The sequence below is a fragment of the Pleurodeles waltl genome, chromosome 6 (assembly GCF_031143425.1).
Source record: "Pleurodeles waltl isolate 20211129_DDA chromosome 6, aPleWal1.hap1.20221129, whole genome shotgun sequence".
Classification (NCBI taxonomy): Eukaryota; Metazoa; Chordata; class Amphibia; order Caudata; family Salamandridae; genus Pleurodeles; species Pleurodeles waltl.
In genome coordinates, this window is record NC_090445.1 from 1,033,038,646 (window position 1) to 1,033,063,761 (window position 25,116).

The 25,116-nt window shown below is 43.8% G+C and overlaps 1 protein-coding gene across 3 annotated transcripts in view; it reads left to right on the forward strand.

The window, feature by feature from the left end:
- Window positions 1-25,116, forward strand: part of AJAP1 (adherens junctions associated protein 1) — a 994,606-nt gene that overhangs the window by 505,562 nt on the left and 463,928 nt on the right. The gene's annotated exons all lie outside the window — the stretch shown is intronic.

The following is a 25,116-nucleotide window of genomic DNA, read 5'->3' on the forward strand; positions in this document are numbered from 1 at the left end:
GTTCGAGGATGGGGGTGAGGGTTGGGGTATGATTTGGCATGCAGGTGGGGGGGTAGCAGTATTGAAGCTTCAACTTACCAGTATCCATTCCTCCGCCGACTCCTGCGAGGCCGTCAGGATGCAGGATGTTCAAGACTTCCTCCTCCCATGATGTGAATTGTGGGGGTTGAGGTGGGGGTCCTCCGCCAGTCTTCTGCACGGCGATGTTGTGCCTGGATACCATGGAACGCACCTTCCCCCGTAGGTCGTTCCATCGCTTCCTGATGTCTTCCCGATTTCTGGGGTGCTGTCCCACTGCGTTGACCCTGTCGACAATCCTCTGCCATAGCTCCGTCCTCCGGGCAATGCTGGTGTATTGTATCTGTGTGCCGAACAGCTGGGGCTCTACCCGAACGATTTCCTCCACCATGACCCTGAGTTCTTCGTCTGTGAAGCGGGGTTGTCTTTGGGGTGCCATGGGGTGGTGTGTATGATGTGTGGGGTGGAGTATGTGTATTTAAGTGAGTTGAGTGTGGTGGTGTGTGTTGTTTTGTGTGTGGATAGTGTGTGGGTGATGGTGTTGAGTGGCTGTGGCTGTTAGTTTGTGGATGCTGGTGTCTCGCTCTGGCCTTCTTTCAGGATTTTTTTGCGTAGGGGTTTGTGGGTGATGTGGGTGTGTGTTTTATATTGTATTGTGTGTGTGGGAGTGGTGTGTGTATGTGTATCAGGTGTGTGGGATTCAAATCGTCCAATGTGGCTGAGTTTTGTTCGTTTGTGTGTATTCTGACCGCGGCGGTGTGTCCCGCCAATGGAATACCGCGTTTGAATGACCGCCGCATGGATTCGTGGGTCGTAATGGCATGGGCGTATTTCTGTTGGCGTGGCGGTGGAGGTTTGGTCACCTCCACCTTTCCGCCAACCGCTGGTCTGGCGTCGGTTGTGGCTGTCGGATTTTCGGAGGTTTGCCTTCTGCGGGTCAGAATGACCGTGGCGGGTTTCCGCGGCCGCGGCGGTGTTATGGCGGTCTTCTGACCGGCGGTAAGTGCATTTTACCGCCGGGGTCAGAATGACCACCAAAGTGTCTTAAATCTTTAGAAAGTAAACAGAGTCTCTTTCAAACACAAAGTACCTGGTTTCTGGTGGAAAATCTCCTCAGAGGGCCACAAAGGAAGAGGTGCGTGGAAAAAGGGTGTGTGCGTCGATTTCTCCCCAGCACACACGGACTTGCGTCGTTATTTTCCACGCGGGGAAGTCGGGCGTCGTTTTCCGGCGCGCGGACAGTCTCTTTCTGTGGGTCGCGGGGATTACCAGATGTCCCGGGTCTGTGCTTGGATTTTCCTGCTTGTTTTCCGGCTGCGCGTCGTTCTGCGGGGCTGCGCGTCGAAGTTTCGATCTCACGGCAGGCGTCGCGTCGATTTCTCCTGCGGAGTCGGGCGGCGTTGTCCTTGCGAGGCCGTGCGTCAAAGTTTTGATCTCACGGCAGGCGTCGCGTCGATTTCTCCTGCGGAGTCGGGCAGCGTTGTCCTTGCGAGGCCGTGCGTCAAAGTTTCGGTCGTCCCGAAGGCGTCGCGTTGATCAGCGTCGGTGTGCGGCGTTTTTCTTGCCGCGGAACAAGCTGTGCGTCGAAAAGTTCGGCGCACGGAGCGTCCAAGAGGAAGAGTGAAGTCTTTTTGGTCCTGAGACTTCAGGGAACAGGAGGCAAGCTCTATCCAAGCCCTTGGAGAGCACTTTTACAGCCAGGCAAGAGTTCAGCAAGGCAGCAGGCCAACAGCAAGGCAGCAGTCCTTTGTAGAAAAGCAGACAGGTGAGTCCTTTGAGCAGCCAGGCAGTTCTTCTTGGCAGGATGTAGTTTCTGGTTCAGGTTTCTTCTCCAGCAAGTGTCTGATGAGGTAGGGCAGAGGCCCTGTTTTATACTAAGTTGTGCCTTTGAAGTGGGGGTGACTTCAAAGAGTCTCTAAAAAAAGGCACCAAGTTCCCTTTCAGCTCAATCCTGTCTGCCAGAGTCCCAGTAGGGGGTGTGGCAGTCCTTTGTGTGAGGGCAGGCCCTCCACCCTCCCAGCCCAGGAAGACCCATTCAAAATGCAGATGTATGCAAGTGAGGCTGAGTACCCTGTGTTTGGGGTGTGTCTGAGTGAATGCACAAGGAGCTGTCAACTAAACCTAGCCAGACGTGGATTGAAGGGCACAACAAGATTTTAGTGCAAAGAAATGCTCACTTTCTAAAAGTGGCATTTCTAGAATAGTAATATTAAATCCGACTTCACCAGTCAGCAGGATTTTGTATTACCATTCTGGCCATACTAAATATGACCTTCCTGCTCCTTTCAGATCAGCAGCTGCCACTTCAACAGTGTATGAGGGCAGCCCCAATGTTAGCCTATGAAAGGAGCAGGCCTCACAGTAGTGTAAAAACGAATTTAGGAGTTTCACACTACCAGGACATATAACTACACAGGTACATGTCCTGCCTTTTACCTACACAGCACCCTGCTCTAGGGGTTACCTAGGGCACACATTAGGGATGACTTATATGTAGTAAAAGGGGAGTTCTAGGCTTGGCAAGTACTTTTAAATGCCAAGTCGAAGTGGCAGTGAAACTGCACACACAGGCCTTGCAATGGCAGGCCTGAGACAGGGTTAAGGGGCTACTGAGGTGGGTGGCACAACCAGTGCTGCAGGCCCACTAGTAGCATTTAATCTACCTGCCCTAGGCACATGTAGTGCACTCTACCAGGGACTTACAAGTAAATTAAATAGTCAATCATGGATAAACCAATCAGTAGTAAAATTTACCCAGAGAGCATATGCACTTTAGCACTGGTTAGCAGTGGTAAAGTGCCCAGAGGTCAAAAGCCAACAACAACAGGTCAGAAAAAATAGGAGGAAGGAGGCAAAAAGTTTGGGGATGTCCCTGTCAAAAAGCCAGGTCCAACAACCCTCTAATGAAGGAACGCCCCCTTCGCATACATCATGCATATATGATGCATGATGTGGCGCAAAGGGTCTACAAGGTGGCATAAACCTAGTTTGCGCCACCTTGTAAATATGGCGCTATGGTAGTGACCCATTAGCATCACATTTGCGGTCAAAAATTTTGCCGCAAATGTGACAGTAAGGGGCACAAGGCCCTTGTAAATCTGGCCTTATATATCTCTGTGTATGGTGCTATTAGACTTTTGATCCTTGGTGTGGTCTCCCTTAACTTTTTGCCTCTGTTCCCCAGGTTGTTAATGTGTGCTGGACTCTGATTTTCCTGTTTTTGTTACTCTGGGCACTTTACCACTGCTAACCAGTGCTAAAGTGCAAGTGCTCCTTTACAAAATGTGTATATAATTGGCCTATCCATGATTGGCATATTTGATTCACTACCATGGGGGTTATTCTAACTTTGGAGGAGGTGTTAATCCGTCCCAAAAGTGACGGAAAAGTGACGGATTTACCACCAGCCGTATTACGAGTCCATTATATCCTATGGAACTCGTAATACGGCTGGTGGTATATCCGTCACTTTACCGTCACTTTTGGGACGGATTAACACTCCTCCAAAGTTAGAATAACCCCCTAAGTCCCTAGTAAAGTGCACTAGAGGTGCCAGGGCCTGTAAATCAAATGCCACTAGTGGGACTGCAGCACTGGTTGTGCCACCCACATAAGTAGCTCTGTAATCATGTCTCAGACCTGCCATTGCAGTGTCTGGGTGTGCAGTTTTAACTGTAAATTCGACTTGGCAAGTGTACCCACTTGCCAGGCCTAAACCTTCCCTTTTCTTACATATCAGACATCCCTAAGGTAGGCCCTATGTAGCCCCAAGGGCAGGGTACAGTGTATGGTTAAGGTAGGACAGGTGCGCGGATTCAACGTTTCGCGCGGACGCCGCGATCCCCGACTTCGCGCATCGGCTTATTTTCACTCTTCACCAAGGTACTGTACCTTGGGGTCCACGTGACTCTGTGGCCGGTGCCTCTGGTGTCAGATTGTTGGGAACGATTCGGTCACAACGCCGTGTTAACAACTCATCAAAGCATTTTGTTTCTAAGCGCTATTTTTGAATTTAAACTTTAAAAATCCATAACTTGACTTGTGTATGTCAGATTTTTGTCGTTTTGGTCTTGTTTTTTTTAGATAAATATTTCCTTTTTTTCTAAACCTGTGTTGTGTCATTTTGTAGTGTTTTCATTAAGTTACTGTGTGTGTGTTGGTACAAATACCTTACACCTAGCACTCTAAAGTTAAGCCTACTGCTCTGCCAAGCTACCAAGGGGTTAAGCATAGGTTAGCTGAGGATGTCTTTTACCCTGACTAGAGTGAGGGTCCTTACTTGAACAGGGGGTAACCTGACTGTCAACCAAAGACCCAATTTCTAACAGGTGCTAAAACAGCACAGCTACAGTTCTTTGACTACGTAACACACTAGTCAGCCTTAGACTGTTGCAGAAGCCAAAGGGCAATTTACTATTATTTCACACAATACAGAATGCAGCACATAAGTGAAATGGAATTAGCAAAGAGAAATTAAAATAGTTCTTATTATACCTCTGTCAGGTAGGCATGCCATGTCTGTGTAAACCCAAGCTAACAAGTCTCTTCAAATCTGAGTTTGCCTCAAAATACACAGGTAGATGCATGGGTACCCCTATCGTCCACCCATGTAATGCCTATCTGGTGAAAAGTAATGCAAGGCACCGCTATGCACTTCATTGCGTTACATTAAATGTACTAAAATTCGCAAAGCTACAGAAGGTGGCATTGTGTGACTTATTAAATGTCAAAATGATTTTGCTGTGAGCTACATCAAAAAAATGTTGCAACTCTGATGCAAAAGCATAGAAAATCTGGACCTCAATCTTAATTTATATTCCCAGTGTTCCTAGAGCTTTTGAACTGCACATCAGGCCTTATTTTCGCAGCAAGGTCTTTATGTCACTGAGACATCTTGAAGTTAGCTTTGTCTTTAGGACATTTTAGACTTATCTAGAAAACGTCTTCCTCCACTGTAATTCCAATGACAAGCGCTTCATTGCACCCCTTACGGGTAGTAATCATCATTTCAGTACTATACAATTGCATACATAGCTTACATGCTATCAAAAGCAACGAGTTACTCCAAGCGAAGGAAGTGAGCCAAGTCAGATGGCCACACGCACAGGACTGCAGGCTGATTCGCAAAGTCTGGGCTAGAATGAAAAGCAGATTTCAGCCAGACCCTGACTGTTCCAATCATAAATATCCATTTCCAGCAAAGAATTGAATTGCAAGAGGGCTGCCTTTGTTCCTTGGGCTGGTGCTCATTTTCGATCAAAACAGAGACACAAAGGTCAAGACAACCAGTCACTGAGTCTCCTGTCTGTCTTTGCACTTGTTGTATTATTAGCACTGATGAATGCAATTGTAAACCACGGCATAGAAAACAATTGCGTGGTCCGCACCTGCAGCCCATACATATCCTGCAGACCAGTAAAATCATGTTTTCAGAAGCCCCTCATGTTCCAAAGAGTAAGAATGTGCAAGATGCACGATTCAAGGAAAGAAACGTTTGAAATGGATTTGCATGGCGCCCACCTCATTATTTCACAGGCATTATCCATTAGAGTGCACGGTCTCCTATGCTTCCCAGTCGTGTGGTATATTTGCAGTTATTTGGTTGTGAGTGGCTTTGATTGTCTTCAGTGCCGAGCTCAGACTTGCACGGTGATTTAAATGTACCCTGGTCGGTGGGCTTACTGCATTTATTTGTGAGGACTAGCAAGTCACTTACTGTGATCGGATTGTGAGCATAACACACACAGTTCATTACTCACAAAGTTCCTCTTTTTTACGAAAATGGGATTTTTTAAACTCTATTACAAATCCAACTATCAAAATTCGAATAAACTGAAAAACGGTAGTGAAGGAACTTCAGCGTGTGCTTTATCATGTTTTAATGCGCTAGCCATCAGCATATATCACCTACCACCAGCGCATTCAACACAGGCAATGCAGCACACTCTGCAGGCATTGTTTAGTTTAATAAGGACATTTGGTGAATATTCAATTCCTCCAATGCCGCCCTATATTTATAAACTATGTGCAAATGAATGTTTTTCTTCTTTAAATAAAGGTTATTGCACATGTTAGTGTCAAATAATAATCTTTTACTTAATCATATTGCCACAAGACAACTGGTAGAGTAATTTGTTGTATTTATTGCTGCATGACACACATTTCCAGCAGAAATGTTATACAGGAGAGGAAGGGCAGTATATTGTATGAGAGCTGGTTTGGGTGAGTAACCGGGACCAGAATGCACAAAAGATCTGTTTTGTGATAGAGACAGATCAAATGAGCAGACGTTATGCAGAAGTGAAGAAGGTGCTTGATTTGTTACAAAAATGTAATTACCAGAGTCCTGGGTATTTCTCAGTCTACCATAGCAGCCTGTATCACCCACTGCTGCTGCCAATGGCCAGTGTTAATGCCACTTTTCATGCATCGCACTGCCAAGGCTGTAGTTAGGACCTGGATGCACACGTATCATTAGTGGTGGGTTTTCTTTTTTTTCTGTATGTTGAATTAATAAAAACCCTGTGCTTGACTATGCTAAAAAATAGTCAGATAGTGCCACCGTTGGTGGCCAGTCACAAATAAGTGGTAGTGTTGAGTAAGTGCGGGTGCCGAAAACAGGCAAATACAAGCACAAATTAGGCACTGGGTGCAGATGTCACATATTTATTCCTAGTCCAATTATATAATTAGTTATCTACTATTCCGATGACATTAGGTGTGTCTTCCCAGCAGTTTTAAACTCACTGAATGAGGGTTGCACAGTAGACTTTGCATACACAGTTAACAGATTGACTAATGAATACTTGATTACTCAGTATACGTTATACTTGAAAAAAATCTGCCTTACTACATAATGATCCTGTGTTTTTCACTTTTTTCTGTGTACTCATTTTGTTGATATTAGAATATTGTGCAAAAGGGCACTGCTATTCAGTGCAACAGCGTGTATGCCCAGGCCCTAAAATGATACTGTTAAAATTCGTTTCACCCATTTAAATTATCTTTTCTACTGTGTCGTCTAAGACAGAGCAGAAAATGCACCAATGCAGTGAACGTTTAATGACAATGTGTACTTACGCCACCCACAAATACGGAAAAAAAATCCATGATTGCAAGGGGTAGCACAGTAACACATGGAAAAGAAAAGTGTTATATGTTTATATTTTTTTTATTGTGGAGTTGCCCTATGAAATGCTGCCACCAGTGCAGGGCAGTGCATAAGTGTAACAACAGAAAATTAAAAATATTACCATTGAACCAAAACTCAGGTTCCTTTCTTATTCTAGTCAATTTGGCGTGCTAGAAGGCACATTTAAACTGTAATCTGGTACCATGACAACCATTGAGCATGAATTTGCACAGTTTAGAGAATCCTTTGGTAAAGAAGATATGGGTCATCATTAAACTAGTAGACTGATGAACTTTCACTTCTGAAGGTTCAGTTATGTGTATCAATTACAAATTGTCAGTCACCAATGCAGTGATTCTGGTAAAGTGCTAATGTGACAAAATGAGAGCACACGCACGCTTTTAAATTAGCAATAAACTCAATAGGTTGAGTCAGGTAGTTGAGGCAGAGAGTGCACTGATATCCTTTTTATAATTTTGAAAGAATGCAGGGGCTGATTTAGGAGACGCTAGTGCCGACTTGAGCCACACTAGCGTAATTCTTTTTATGCTAATGTGGCAAAACAAGGCTAAAATCGCTGTGCCAAATTTACAAAGTGGCACAATGCATGCATTGTGCCACTTTGTCACCCTTTGCGCTACATTATGCCTGCTCCAGGAATAATGGCTTTAAAGGGGGCATTTCCCGTTAACGGGGGTTGAAAAAATAGCCCAAAGAAATCTATGAGATTTCTTAGTGTCATTTTATTTTCAGCACTTTTTACGCTTGCTCAGAGCATGCGTTAAAAGGAGGCACACCATTGTTTTCAATAGGCCTCAATGGGCTTTGCAGGATTAGCTTTAAAACTTTTGACGCTAGTCCTGTAAAGCTCTGAACTAGCATCAGAAAGCTTGATGCCAGTTTCCCTAACTACCACCATGGTGCACCGTATCTCAGATATGGCGCACACATGGTGGCGTTAAGACTGCGCTACGGGGTGCAAAGGAAGTGGCGCTGTACTGGGTGCAGTGCCACTTTTCTTAAATCAGGTCCTCAGTGAGGTGAATACCAGTATTCTCCTCTGTTTCAGTTCAGAACAGAACAAATTCTAGTTGCCATTTTCTTACCCGGGCGGGCACATTTCTAAAAGTGAATGCATAGCTGGTGAAAACAGGAGCTTTTGTCTTGTAAAGAATAAGGATTTTTCCATTATTTCGAACTGTGCACATGCATCAGTCCTGAGTCATTTTGTACTATGGAACGTAAACTGGACAGGATACCCTAGAGCAGGGAATGACGAGAAGAAAGGTGCACCCACCCACGGCAAAACCCATAGGTACTTTGGTAGGCAGCTAAAACAGTGAGGAGACAGGGAGACCACAAGTAATGTCTTGGATGGCACTGGCATTGTTGACAGGTAGTGAGTGTGGAGAGGGGTCTAGCACAAACTGCAGCAGGACAGGCTGTTTACCAGTGTTAGCGTGTCTGACCTTAATAAGTAAACTTACAAGGGGAAGCAAATAGGTCGATGAACCTTTTGACTCAGAATTAAGATGTTCCCACCATGACTCCAGTACATGCAGATCAATAATCAGTAATTAATCAGTAACATAAATAATCAATGATAATCAATGACATTAGTAATGAATTGGAACCAGTAATTGTCAAACACCATGACCTTTCAGTCATGAATAGCCACACCTTTAGTAAAAGTTATAAAAATTTATTTCCCAACATTAACAATGTTAAAGTCACTTAAGTTAATCTCAAAATCAAATGATAAACATACAGAAACAACACTGGCTGTCCAAAGCCCTGAAAGAAACACAATCTAATCAAAGCTTTAACTACGAAACATTCGAAGGTTACAGTGCAAATTAATAATGAGAAAAATTGTACAATGATATCCCATAGATTTAGATTCAGCAAAGAAATACATTAACGCTATTCCCTATCACAGACTTTCATTAGTGAGAATCCTTATCTAACACGAGATTAGCATCGGCATGTTGGGCTTCATGCAAAACAATTTAGTAAACACAAATATGGATAACATCCAACATCTAACTATGGCTCTGTCAAACAGTGAGGTTGGTACCTAGAAAGAAAAAGCAAATAGGCATAACAAACACATGGGTAGAAGAATACCTCTCCTCAATGGGATCGGCAAGCTTAGACAGTCTTTGTCATCAGGACATCAGTTCGGTCAGCAAGACAACAGGATTCAGCTTCAAAGTTCAGAAAAGGCAAAGCCTTTAAGCAACTCAAAAGAATAGAGGTAAACCCCCACTAAAAATAGAGAGAAACACTTGTCTTCTCTTGGTGCAGTCCTGTTAAGTTAAATTCCCTAAAACTATTTCCCAAATCCCTATTGGTCAAGGGATTGCATGTTCACATTTTGTCAAATAAAACTAAAACTTCAGATCTATGAATTCTACCACTACTCTGTTCTTATGTCACTGATTGTTTTTTCCTCATCATCCGGCTCATCAGGTAACAATATATTGTTGCAGCTTATACTCCAGTCAGAGTCTCCATTTTTCTAAATTTTTCTCCTCCTGAGAAAATCAGTCTTACACACATTACACTCATAATGTTACATTTAGCAAGAACAGCATTTTCTAGAAATCAGTTCTCATGAGAAAACTTGTAGCTATGAGCAAATATAGACAGTACAATGGAAAATCACGGTTTAATTCTCTGAACAGCATTTATTAAAAGTTAAGAAATACAGCTTGGAGTCCGGGCAGCACGGCCAAGACCTTCGCTAAGTTAAGGCCTACAATTAATAAAGCTAATACATAATGCATAATTTTTAATATGACATATTACTACATTAATCTAACATATGCTCAACATTCCATTAATAAGTACACTTCATGAACATTGGCCGCAACTCATCGTGATCACATTTTCAAATGTGTGCATTATTTTCCGATATTATGACATTTTCTACACATATTTGTTACTCATAGTGTAGGAACACTCATTAATAATTTTTATTAAAACACCTGCACTAGCACCAGGAAACCAGTTAGCTGGATTTTTGTGTAGATAAATAACCTCTATCTGGTCGTCTAAGTGGTGGATAACCCCACAATGACCCCCTGTCCACACTAAGGCCCATTTTTATATTCGGTTTGTGCTGAATTAGCTCCTTTTTTCTTTACACCACTTCAGCCTGATAGAGCGTTCCGTACTAATAATTTACCTGTCCTTGGACGCTCTTTAGGCCGATGAATCTTTTGGCTAAGTGGGACTCTCTTCACCCGAGACCAGTCAATTTAATCAAATCAAAAATCAATAACGAACATAAGCAATCCCCTGATCAACATAACACTTAACAATTAATCCAGAATACATTTCGGCGAACCCTGACCTTTCAGTCAGGAATAACCACACCAGTTTATTCAAAGTTAATGAATTTATTTCCCTATATTAACAAAGCTAGCACAATATAGATGTGTCTTAACACCAAATGATAAACATAAATGAACATTAATAGCTGTCCATAACGACGAAACAGGTGCAATCTATGCAGCATTTGAATAACAAGGCATTCGATGATAGCAATGCAAATCACTAATAGTATTATCTGTAATGAGCTAATTGCATACATTTAGTCAGCATAACAAGGTCTCGAATTGCATCGTGCAACAAAAGGAATCCTCATCTAACCTCAAATTAGCATCGGCATGTGGGACTTCATGCAAAAACCAATTTAGCAACATTAATTTAGAAAACTCCTAACTAGGGATCTTGTCAAAAATCAGCAGTTGGTTACCTAAAAGTAACACAATGCAATTGTACAATTTCCTTTCATATTTACCAATTACAATCAGCATTCAAGGAAGTCTTCGTCTCACAGGTACCGTTTCTCGATCAGCATGGGACGGGGCAAAGGGGCAGGGGTGGACGGGGCAATTGCCTCACGGCGGCAAAGGGACAAAACTATTACTTCATGCAAAAGGGACGAATCAAAGTTAAAGTCTCTAGGGCGAGAATTTCTTAAAGTCTCTTTCTCTCGATTAGAGAAAGCATCAGAGTCTCTTTCAAAATGGCGTCGCAGCAAGGTGGGCCATAGTAGCTGCAAAGTCTACAAAATGGCGGGATGTCCAATAATGGCCGCAATGGCTCGTAATGGCTGCAAAAGGCGGGTAATAGCTACTTTCTTCTCGTGCACCTGGTTTAAATAGACAACAGTTCAAATCCAGTAGGGTCTTCCATTGGAGGGTTCATAGGTTGGCTTCAAATTGTCCAATCAAAAACAACAGTTCTCAAGCTTTTACTTAAGCATACATTATCCTTGGAGACGGGTACGCAAGTTGCAACATTTTATACCAATTAACTCACTTTCAGAGCTTCCATTGTCCGCACCTGCAGATTGACCTTGGAGCAAAGAGAAAAATGCCAGGCTGGCACGAAACCTTAAGATAAGCATGTGAACGATCTCAGTGGAAAAGTACAGCTCCAAGCAAAAATACACGTTTATTAGCACATTGGAAAAATACGAGCATCTAAACAGTGAGACCAGGCAACTAGGCCAAAGCCTCCACTAAAGTTATGCTAAGCTAAAGCATTTCAAACGAGCAAATCATAGCACACGTTTACGATTATGTCAGATTCGTGCAATTCTAATACATCACGTTATATAAAGCACGCTTATAATGTTGGCAAACTACTCTAAGGGCACATTTGTCCCCGTACAATCTTTATTAGTTCGGTTAAAGTCACACATGATTATTTCAACACTACGTTTAAGCGCTAATAAATGTAAAACCTTCATTTCTGCGTCATCAATCCCTCCTCTGATGACTACTTGTCATCACACAAACTATTCCCACAAATTTTATTCCATTAAAATTCTGTCAGTTCTCTTTTCCTTTTAATTCCCCTAGTTTTCGCTTTGTATTCTTCTGCCATTCTTTTCATCATTTTCTCTTCCTTTCTTCTATTAATTCTTCCCATAATCATTATTATTCCCCTTTTTATTCCCCAAATTCCAAATATACAAATCAGTACTATTAATATTCCCTGTATTATTTTTAGTAATATTCCATTCCAAATTCCCCCAATCCAATTTCCCACTGAAGCAATTCCTTTTCCAACCTTCTCCCACACTCCTGGTTCTTTCAATTCCTTCAAATCTGCACTCTCTTTTGTTAGATTAGCAAGCATAGTTTTAATTTTCACACTGTTGTCGGGAATATACGTGCAACAGTGGCGCGCACCAAGCATTTTGCAAACGCCGCCATCCTTTGCTAAAAGAATGTCTAAGGCAAGCCTATTTTGAAGAGTCATAGCTCTTTCCGCTGCAAGTTCAGCATCTATCAGGATTATAGCACCTGAAAACTTTGTCAACATGTTATCCACTATAGTAGACAACTTTCTTATTTTGATGGAATTCAACACAACTCCCAATGAAGGAATCATGGCTCCAAATATATCTCCTACCACAGCAGCTGCGGTCTCTCTTTTCTGGATACGATGGGATCCAGACGTCTTTGGAATCATCGATAGGTCATCCAGTCGATAAACCTTTGGGAACACTATACCCAAATAACATCTCCCCCACCATCCTTTCGGAAGACGATAATAGGCATTATACCCACAAATGTAATATACACCTGGTATGACAGGGTCAAGTCCGTCCATCATGAATGTCCATTTGGCCTTAAAGATAAACGTATGTTTACACTCACTCGCTCCTACGAAAATGTTATCATAATAAGATTCACCTCGATATATACAAAATTTCCCTACATGCCAAGCATCTAAAGCTATTCTCCCTTGTGTCTTTATTGAGGCAAAATCATAATGATCTACTGAAGTCCTCTTACTTAACTCCTTTTCTAATTTCGCATTCATTTGTGCCCTTCTATCATCTGTGCGATCTAAAAAGCTTATTTCTACTGCAGTGAGCGAGCAGGTAAGGTTTTCCCTATGAGCGTGAGCCGTTTCAAAAGGTTGCATTGGCTCGAAAAATTCCCTCATTATTTTAGCATCCCAATCTTTAGCAATCTGACTTAGCTGCGCTATTATAGGTACATATGCAAAGGTAACATCATAATTTGAGTAAAAATACTGTATGTTAGTTTGACCATAAAATCTAGACATTACTATACTACATGTAATCCCGTATGTAAGAGGCATGTGGTGATAAGTCACCCCTTCCTTTACTGATGTCGGTATCTGTGTACACACATAACAATCTTTCGCATCCATAGTCTCAACATATTCTGTTAGCAAGCGATAGAAAACGTTATACGAAAGTTCCTTCTTATCATGCAAGTGTCTCTCATCTAATTCTAGTCTTTTCAATGCGGTTAGTTCAGTGACAGTAACAGGAGCAAAAGTAGAAGCATCAATTTTCTCATTCTCACCCTTTCCATGCATTGCAAGCACTATTGCCATTATTATTAGTACGCATGCAATTATCAAGCCTATACACACATATTTACAATATTTCACTCTACTGTTTTGTGTAGCCATGATCTGTATAGAATCAGAGAGCTAGAAGCACCTATAGAGAAACTATTTAGCAATTCAGTTAAGAAGCTGAACGAGCGCAATGTTCACACAGTTTTCTTCAAGAGGCCAGTCACTTATCGGTTAGCATCATTTGTCTCAATTCGGCAATAACTCAGTCTTTTATCAGTTCAGCAAGTGTCTCATCCGGTTTAGCAATGTCTCAGCTGGTTGTTTGTATCACGTTAGATTGTAGCAAGCAATGTCATTTATCACCCTTTCAATCAACAGAGTCCATAAAACTTTTCTTTTCTATTGGTATCTCTTCTTCTTCGTTCTCGAGGCTAAGAGATACAAATTCGTCAGTCCAATTGTCATTGACTACATATGCCCATTCTGGACCGGAATATCTCCTGTTCGGTATCCTTTTCCTTTTCAATTTTGCTTCTCTTTTTGATTCTGCCTCACTGGTACTTTCCTCTTTGGCCAAGTCTTTTCCTTCACTTGAGGATGGTACCACGACAGACACTTCCTTTCTTTTCTCTTTCACTTTTGGCCTTTCTCCGTCGTTCAAATTTTCTTTAGTTCTTAGTTTTATTGGTGATATACTTAGTCTCCTCTTTGCACCATGTCCACTTGATGGACCTGCGATCTTTTCTGTGGAAGCTTGAACAGTTTCGTTCTGTTTTGCCTTGTCCCCTCCTTCTGGGGAATCAATCACGTTCTCTTTTTCTTTTTCTGTATCGTCTGCTTCTGGGAAAGCCCTCCTCTGAGCAGGCTCTCCTGCTTCTTCACCTCTCTCGAGCCTTTCGTCACCGTTACTTTCGTCAGGCTCTTTATCACTTTCAGCTGCTTCAGGCTCTTTGTCACCGTCAGCTGCTTCAGGCTCTTTGCTACCCTCAGCTGCTTCAGGCTCTTTGTCACCTTCAGCTGCTTCGTCGCTGTCTGAGGTTTCTCCTTGGTCTTCCCCAAGTGAGTCTGTTGCTTCGTCCTCAGAGAATATTTCTCTCTCTCCTGTTCCTGCCTGTTCGCTTTCAGTTTGGGTTTGCTCTGTCTCAGCACTCAGCACTGTTTTATCAGGCACTGGCAGTTTTAGCGCTTCAACTTCCTCATCTGTGGGACACAACACTTTCTTTGTGTGACTGGCGTGAATCCAGTTGGGAACTCCCGCACACTTCACAGCGGTAGTTGTCGTCAGGATCACTTGGAAAGGGCCTTTCCAACGGGGTTCCAGACACGACTTCCTCACGTGCTTCTTTACCACGACCCAGTCACCTGCTTTCAGTGTGTGTCCTGGACCTTGGATCGGTGGCAAGGTGGTTGCTTCCACCTGGTGAGAGAAAGAGCGAACCACGTCAGCCAGACCTTTGCAGTAGTCTAACACCATATCATCTGTAATATTCAAAAGCGCGTTTGCGGGAACTGCAGGAAGTCTCATGGCCCTGCCCATGAGAATTTCGTGCGGGGACAATCCAGTCTTTCTGTCAGGGGTGTTTCTCATTGACATTAACACCAAAGGCAATGCGTCAGGCCATTTCAAATTTGTCGATGCACATATTTTCGCCATTCTTGATTTCAGTGTACCATTCATCTGCTCCACCAGTCCTGAGGCTTCTGGGCGATAGCTACAATGCAGTTTTTGCTCAATGTTCAGCGCTTCGCAAAGTAACTTTATCACCTCGTTATTGAAGTGACTTCCTCTATCTGATTCTAAAGAGATCGGGAATCCGAAACGTGGTATTAACTCCCTCAACAATAGTTTTGCAACTGTGAGGCTGTAATTTCTACGTGTAGGGTATGCTTCAATCCAGTGACTAAAAATGCACACAATCACCAACACATACTTCAGACCTCCATGCACAGGCATCTCAATGAAGTCCATCTGCATCCTACTAAACGGGCCACTCGCCTTACCAATGTGGCTCGCGTTCACAACCGTTCCCTTCCCTGGGTTCATCTGCTGGCAAGTGACACATCAATGGCAAACTGCTTCTGCAGCTTGGCGAAATCTGGGGTTAAACCAATCAGTTTTGAACAATCTTATCATGGCATCTCTCCCTAGGTGAGCCTGCCCATGATAGAACCGCGCAAGCTGCGATAAGAGACTATTTGGCAAAACAAATTTTCCCTCATTTGAAACCCATAACTCATCTGGTCTCTTTGTACATTGTGATTTAATCCAGGAATCTCTTTCGTCCTCCCTGACGTTATTCTGTAATGCTTTTAGTTCATCTATTGTATCTACGACCTTTAAGGCAAATGCTTCAGCTGGTTCGAGTTCTGGTTCACTTATCGAATTCCATTCATCTCTGAGTAATATACAGTTCAAGGCACAAAATCTTGCGACTTGATCCGCATATGCATTTCCCAGAGAAACATAGTCCTGTCCTTTTGTATGAGCACTACACTTTACCACTGCAACTTCGGCTGGCATTTGAATGGCGTGTAACAATTCCCTTATTCTCTCCCCATTTTTCACTGGGGATCCTGAAGAAGTCAGGAAACCTCTCTGTGACCATAGTTGGCCAAAGTCGTGCACAATTCCAAACCCGTACTGACTATCAGTGTAAATGGTAACTTTCATCAATGTAGACAGTTGGCATGCTCTTGTAAGGGCTACAAGTTCTGCTACTTGTGCAGAATAGACTCCTTGGAGCCAGGATGCTTCTAAGACACCTGTTACAGTACATACAGCATATCCTGCTTTCAAAATTCCCATCCCATCTCTTAGACATGAACCATCAACGAAAACAATTTGGTCATTTTCATCAAGCTTAGTATCCTTAATGTCAGGTCGAGGTTTTGTGCAAAATTCAGTCACCTGAAGGCAGTCATGCTCGACGTCTTCAGCGTTCTCAATTTCAGCATTTTCACCAGGAAGCAAGGTTGCTGGATTCAACGTAGTGCACCTTTTCAGCTGCACGTTCGGTGAGCCCAGAATTATTGTTTCATACCTTGTGAGTCTTGCTCCAGTCATGTGTTGCGTTCGGGAGCGGGTCAAAAGTATCTCAACTGAGTGAGGGACCATGACTGTTACTGGGTGTCCCATCACTATTCCTTCACTCTGAGTGAGGCTGATACCAACTGCTGCTACGGCGCGCAAACACCCTGGAAGTGCTGCTGCGACCGGATCCAAAGTAGCTGAAAAATACGCTACTGGTCTGTTTATGCCACCATGGGCTTGAGTCAAGACAGACAGAGAACATGCATCACGTTCATGACAAAACAATGTGAAAGGCTTTGTGTAATCAGGCATACCTAAAGCTGGAGCCCTGCACATGCATTCTTTCAATTCAATAAAAGCATCCATCTCATCTCCTTTCAGCTCAATTTGATCCAAGGCATCCTTCTGGGTCAGTTTCAGTAAAGGCTTTGCTAGAGTTGAGAAGTTGGGAATCCACTGACGACAGTAGCTTACCATTCCCAAAAACTTCCTCACCTCCCTCCTTGTCTTTGGTGGACTCATTTGAAGTACGCTTGTTATTCTTTCCTTCATTATTCTCCGTGACCCTTTCTCTATCTGGTGACCCAAGTATTTCACTTTCTTCTGACAAAACTGCAACTTGGAAGGAGACACCTTGTGTCCATTCCTTCCCAAATGGTTCAACAGAGCAATGGTGTCAGCTGTGCAGCCACTTTCTGTCTTAGATGCAATCAGTAAGTCATCAATGTACTGTACTAGAGTTGACTCGAATGGCAATTCTAGCGCTTCCAAGTCTTTCTTTAGAATCTGATTGAATATTGACGGTGACTCAGAGAACCCTTGAGGAATTCGACACCAACTGTACACTCTGTCTAGGAATTTGAAACAAAAGAGGAATTGGCTGTCCTCATGAAGAGGCACAGAAAAGAATGCTTGTGACAAGTCGATGACTGAGAACCACTCGGCATCGCAAGGGACTCAAAACATTATCACAGCTGGATTTGGTACGACAGGGCAACATTTAATTATGATGTCATTTATTTTTCTCAAGTCCTGCACTATTCGGACCTTTCCACTCGGCTTTATTAGTCCCATGATTGGTGAATTACATGGACTGCTTAACACTTCTTTCAGTACTCCCTGCTTTACAAATTCGTCAATGAGTTGGGCAACTTTCATGAGGGTGTCTTGTGCCATGTGGTATTGTGGGGTCTGGGGAAAGGTTGCATTGGGTTTTACAGTCACTTTCACTGGTTCCACTCCTTTCATCAATCCCACCTCTTTCCCTGTCATATCCCACACTTCCTTTCTGACTGTTTCCCGTAATTCAGCTGGAATATCTTCTTCAGTTATCATCGGGAAAAGGCAAATCAGAGGATACTCTTCATCGACAGTTTCCATCTCATCCCCCTCTACACTGTCCTCTTCTTCCCCATCACTGCTCGTCTGAATTTTAATTCCCTCGTTTGAACACATAATCGAACATCCCAATTTGCACAATAGGTCTTTCCCTAACAGTGCTATCGGGCTTGAGTCACATACCACAAATTTATGTAACCCTTGATAGTTACCAATGCTGGTACCGGATCTGTAATTGGGTTTGTCAGGTGCCTGTTTGCTACTCCCACTACTTGAACTGTTCTCCCTGAGAGTGGCAAATTTGGTACTTCAATGCTCTTAACAGTTGAACGTGTGGCTCCTGTGTCAACCAAGAATGAAACACGATGACCCATTACTCTTCCCTCTACATATGGACCCTTTTGATCAACTTCCAAGGATGCTGCAAGCACACAATCTCCCTCCTCTCCTGAACTTTCACTCTCCCATACATTGTTTATTCCACTCTCACTGTGTAATGGGAACTGTTGTATGGTGCCATTTGTATTCATTACCTGACCCGAGACCTGTGGAGGAACCATCACTTGCTGCTGACTCATTGGTGCCAAAGGTATTTGCATTTGCTGATTAGGTACCATGGGAAACTGCTGTTGCATTGGCTGCATTTGCGTCATCTGCATACGGGGCATCTGCATCTGCTGCAGCTGCATAGGTTGTAATCCCTGCAACTGATTTATGGTCTGAAAATTTGGGTTTGGACCTCTCATTTTCGGTCCCCTCATTGTCTGAAATGCATTGACATCGTTGTTTTGCTGACCAACACCTGCACCTTCCTGCACCACCATCGGGCACTCGCGTTTCCAATGTCCGACTATTCCGCACACGTGACACGGCATCACCTTTTTCAATGCCTGCACACCATTCGGAGTCACAACAGTGTTCAAATCCGGACCATTATTCCCAAAACCTCCTCTGCCCCTGCCTCTCGCCTGTGGCTGAAACATCATATTTCCCTGCAACTGCGGCTGCGGTTGCGGTACCTGCTGTTGGAACCCTTGTAACCCTTGCAAACCTTGCAGACCTGTCTGAGCTGCTTTAAGTTGCATCATCATCACTTTCTCCTTCAACTTTTTCTGTTTCACTTCAATTTCGTCGCTACAGTATTTCGCATAATTCAACACCTCATCAATAGGTTTCGACTGCCAACAAATCAAATGCGACTTTATCATCTGACTTATCTCTGGTCTCAGCCCTTCCACAAATCTGAACACAAAATGAAGCATGTCCTTCGCCTCTATTGTTTCCGTGCCGCTGTAGTTCTTGAACGCCTTCAACAACCTCTCATAGTAACTATGAATCGACTCTTTAGCCTCTTGGGCAGTTCGATCAATCTTCTGCCAATCCACATTTTTCGCGGCAACCTTCGTCTTCAAATGCTCAATCACCTTATAGTACAAGCTCATCACCATAGGTGATGGTGCACCCGTATCCCTGTCTCTCTCTGGTTCACTTGTCGGCCAACCTACAGCTCTTTTGCAATCCTCCCACAAATCTGCCGGAACCACAATCTCAAAGAGAGTGTTCAGGTCTTCCCAAAGGCATTTCGCAAGCTTCACAAACCTATCGGTCTGTTGATACCATTCAATCGGTTTCTCTCTCAGTTTGGGAAAATCATCCGTAAAAGACTGAATGTCACTTCTGTGCCATGGTACATGTATTAATTTTCCCCCTGCTGTCTCCCTCATTGGTAACATGGTTACTGCATCACTACTCTGTGGTCTTTTCTCGCTGATCTCTGGGACACTGTCTTTCCTCTTCTCCTTTCTCTTTACCCATCTGCTTTCCCATTTGTCTAAGCACCTCCACACTTGTGCACTCTGCAGCAATTCTCTAAGGTGCGCCTTCATGCCTGCTGACCTCATGTGTTCAAAATCTGTGGTCCCAAAATCCAATCTGTAGCTCCTGCTCAAGTGTTTCATCTTGTCTATCTCCACCCCGTTCCTGTCAGCTATTTCTTGCAACCTTCTATGTACCTTGTCCACTTCTCTCGTAATCCTGGGACATAGATACCTCAGCTCTTCTTCCGAGTAGGACTCTAACCTATTCACACCCATAGTCCCTTCCACCAATTCTTCTGCTTCCATGTTCAACCTCATCCTATTCAGATAATCTTCTCCCTTCCCACTGTCTGAGCTTTGTGTGGAATTCAGACTGTTGAACCACTGTGTCAGCTGTTGCGCATTCAACCCCATCAGTGTAGCATTCACATCGACTGCCATCGATGGTTGCGGCAACTTTTCAGTATTCGATGACAGCGGTATCACCAGTGGGGGACTCGACCTCACCACTGTTGACTGAGCACATATGGGACTAAACTCCATCAAGGACCCAGATCCAGTTGGCTGAGCCGCTATCGGAGTTATCCCTGGAGTGTTATCTATGCACCTCCTTTCTGTCCCATTCTGCAGTATTGATCCCTGGCCGCTCATACCCAAGTTAGGCTGACTGTACAAAGGTACCGGTGGACCTACAGTAATGGGTAGTGATATCGCATCTGGGTTCTGTCCATTTCCCATGTTCTGAGACATGTTCATTCCCACACTATGGGTCATCATTGCCGGCATGCCCATTTGACTCCCCGTCATCTGAGCATGTGCGTTTCCCCCTTGCATCTGCTTTTGAGGCATCAAAAACTGAGTTGATTCAGCTTGTGCCAATGTTGGGTTGTGACCATTCTGTCCTCCCATTACGGTTGGATCTAGAATCATTCCCGTACTGTTGTCACTGCTGTAGTACCTTGGGACCTGCGGCTGATAATTTTCTGCTGGTTTCAACATGGGCACATCTGGATATATTCTCCTAACTTGCGGTATCTGCGGGGTGAACAGTAAACTCGGGTCCTTAGATCCCGATGATGCTCCTGAACTCTGAGTTTCACCGTTCTGTACCGATGCCGGAGGGGCAGAACTGGTACTTGGACCTTGTCCACTCTCTGCATAAGGTGGTGGACGGTCGTTCAGCAATTGCATGATTAACTCCTCATCCTCTAACTCCTCTTCTCTTCTCAACTTTTCCTCGTCCTCTCTATCCTTGGAACACCTCCTGTTTGTCTTACAGGTAGCTTTTTTACCTGTCTCCTCTTCTTCCTTAGTAATTGCGGGAAACAATTTTATCCCCTGCAATACGTCTGACCTCCACACCTTCTGTGCATTATCCCACCTAGCGTCCACTAGTGTCTTTTCTACCTTTCTTATCCTGGTCTCGAACTTATTTTGCTGTTGCTGTCTAGCCATTAGTTCCCAAATCGCTAGAGCCTCAAACTGTGCTGGCCTTGGAGGTACCTTCATGTCGTACATCGCGAATCTCAAATTCTCTAGGATCCTTATATTGAATGTCCCATGGACCGGGAACGCTACACTCCCATGTTTCTCTGTCAGCTTGTGCCATTGCTTTAGCCACAGGCACGGAGCTACCCCTTTTTCCTCCATTACAATGTAAGCTGGTGTACCTTCGGGTGGCGTCTCTTCTCCTACGCTCGCTTTAATGTAAGACTCCCCCTTCATCGCACTCCTTAATGCTTTAAAAAATTTCATTTTCTCGTCTTTTATTTCACAAAGTTTGTAATCAATAGGTGACTTTAATTCCCGGAATACTCTTCGCTTGCCTTTCCCCTTCCAATCGAGCCCCACGGACTGCGTCCAATCCGTGCGCGACCCTTCTCTACAACCAACCTATCCCAGCGCGGCTCCTAGTGACGTCACACTCACACACTGCGGCTGACAAAGCCCCGCGGTTTGTCCTCCTTCACTCAGCTCCTCTCGTAACAACTTCTTGCATGTATCGCGAGCTACCAAAAAAATAATAATAAACCAGATCTGTCGGTTTACTACAGGAAGGGCAACACAATCGCTTCAGGACCTTAGGGATTTTTCACTAGCCTCGGCAGTTATTCCATCTTTCTCGGTCCCCACTTTCGCAAGCAAATCTGACCCGCAGACTGCTCTCAACTTGTCAGTGATCTATTCTAGTGCACTTAGAATTTTGTCAAAGCCCGAAGTCGAAGTTTTCTTTCACTCCCTTAACAGACGTACCGACTCGTTGACCACGCCCGGTCAACCTACTAAACCGACCAGACCACAACATAAACCAAGTGTCTCATACACTTTTCAACATACTCCGGAGTCTCTTGACCTCGCAGGGCCCGTCTCAACAACAACAACCACGTGGACCTTTTTATGCACAAAGCGCCACACGCACATGAAGTTCGACGACTTCCCTACTCTCACACTCGGAGTCGCACCTCCGCTATTTCTATGAAGTTCGACGACTTCCCTACTCCTACACTCGGAGTCGCACCTCCGCTATTCTCTAAAAAAAAATCCTCGCAACCTTTTCAAACAATCTGCGTCAATAAGCTGTGCAAGCGCAAAACCCTAACTTCACTCATACCATCACTAGTACCGCCAACGCTGATTCCACACCTCCATTCTCTCCATTCGCAAGCTCCGAGATCCCGGGAAAGTCGCGGTGGACCTAGCCCATCATCATTTTCTCAATCTGTTTTACCCAAGAAAATCTAATTCAACTTCTCGAGTGGGATCTCAAAAGTCGAAACCGTTAATTCAACACCATGTACTTTAAGAGTGAGGGGTCCCAAAAGGCAAAACCGTCCTCTGCTATCATCTACTGATAGAGCGTTCCGTACTAATAATTTACCTGTCCTTGGACGCTCATTAGGCCGATGAATCTTTTGGCTAAGTGGGACTCTCTTCACCCGAGACCAGTCAATTTAATCAAATCAAAAATCAATAACGAACATAAGCAATCCCCTGATCAACATAACACTTAACAATTAATCCAGAATACATTTCGGCGAACCCTGACCTTTCAGTCAGGAATAACCACACCAGTTTATTCAAAGTTAATGAATTTATTTCCCTATATTAACAAAGCTAGCACAATATAGATGTGTCTTAACACCAAATGATAAACATAAATGAACATTAATAGCTGTCCATAACGACGAAACAGGTGCAATCTATGCAGCATTTGAATAACAAGGCATTCGATGATAGCAATGCAAATCACTAATAGTATTATCTGTAATGAGCTAATTGCATACATTTAGTCAGCATAACAAGGTCTCGAATTGCATCGTGCAACAAAAGGAATCCTCATCTAACCTCAAATTAGCATCGGCATGTGGGACTTCATGCAAAAACCAATTTAGCAACATTAATTTAGAAAACTCCTAACTAGGGATCTTGTCAAAAATCAGCAGTTGGTTACCTAAAAGAAACACAATGCAATTGTACAATTTCCTTTCATATTTACCAATTACAATCAGCATTCAAGGAAGTCTTCGTCTCACAGGTACCGTTTCTCGATCAGCATGGGACGGGGCAAAGGGGCAGGGGTGGACGGGGCAATTGCCTCACGGCGGCAAAGGGACAAAACTATTACTTCATGCAAAAGGGACGAATCAAAGTTAAAGTCTCTAGGGCGAGAATTTCTTAAAGTCTCTTTCTCTCGATTAGAGAAAGCATCAGAGTCTCTTTCAAAATGGCGTCGCAGCAAGGTGGGCCATAGTAGCTGCAAAGTCTACAAAATGGCGGGATGTCCAATAATGGCCGCAATGGCTCGTAATGGCTGCAAAAGGCGGGTAATAGCTACTTTCTTCTCGTGCACCTGGTTTAAATAGACAACAGTTCAAATCCAGTAGGGTCTTCCATTGGAGGGTTCATAGATTGGCTTCAAATTGTCCAATCAAAAACAACAGTTCTCAAGCTTTTACTTAAGCATACATTATCCTTGGAAACGGGTACGCAAGTTGCAACATTTTATACCAATTAACTCACTTTCAGAGCTTCCATTGTCCGCACCTGCAGATTGACCTTGGAGCAAAGAGAAAAATGCCAGGCTGGCACGAAACCTTAAGATAAGCATGTGAACGATCTCAGTGGAAAAGTACAGCTCCAAGCAAAAATACACGTTTATTAGCACATTGGAAAAATACGAGCATCTAAACCGTGAGACCAGGCAACTAGGCCAAAGCCTCCACTAAAGTTATGCTAAGCTAAAGCATTTCAAACGAGCAAATCATAGCACACGTTTACGATTATGTCAGATTCGTGCAATTCTAATACATCACGTTATATAAAGCACGCTTATAATGTTGGCAAACTACTCTAAGGGCACATTTGTCCCTGTACAATCTTTATTAGTTCGGTTAAAGTCACACATGATTATTTCAACACTACGTTTAAGCGCTAATAAATGTAAAACCTTAATTTCTGCGTCATCAAGCCCACACCAAACTCCATATTTACACTTTGGCGTTAGACATATCTAGTGCCAAAGTTATAGAGTTTATGTCATTTTCTGCAGGGGAAAACCTACCTTGCGTCAATGAGATGCAAGGTAGGCGTTCACTTCCAGAAAAGGACAACATGGCCTTTGTGCCATATTTATCCCCCCATGCTAAATTCCAGCACAGGGGGATGGGGGCCTTAAATAATGGCGCTAAGCTTGCTTAGTGCCATTATTTAACGCTTGGGTCTGAGCAGGCGTAAGGGAATCTGTAGGCAGATTTCTATGGTCAGAGACCATGGAAATTGCCCACAGGTGCCCTTTCCTGTTCCCAAAGGCACCCTCACCAACCCCTACCCACATCAGGAGGTCACCTAAGGATGGGGGACCTATCCAAGATAAGTCCAGTTGAGTATTCTCTTTTTGATTGCCCAACACTGCTCATGGGGCCCTGACTTGGGGCTCTCTGCACGGCACTGACCCCAATGGCCATGCCCAGGGGACATTTGTCCCCTGGGCATGGCCATTGGGGTGGTGGGCATGGATCCTGTCTTTACAGGAGCCATGTCCATGGGGCTTGTGCACCAGAAAATGGCGCTACACTGCCTAGAGGCAATTTGTTTGCCTCTAAACAGTGGACACCATAATTTTGCGCACAAGACCCTGTTCCCCCTACACCTCCCCAGCAGTGTTAGAATCCTTTCCAAGGACACTAACGGTGCCTTAGCCCCAGCTAGTGCTATTCCATAAATTTGGCACCCGGCCGGCATCTAGGAATGGCGCTAGCCGGCGCTATACTTTTTGACGTAAACCAGCGTTAGAGTAGCTTTGCGCCAAAAAGTATAAATATGGGCCTCAGTGCCCTTCATCTTTTTTAAAACTACAGACAGCTACGCAATAAGCACAGCTACAAATGGTTTAAAAATGTAAGCAGGATTGTGAACAATGG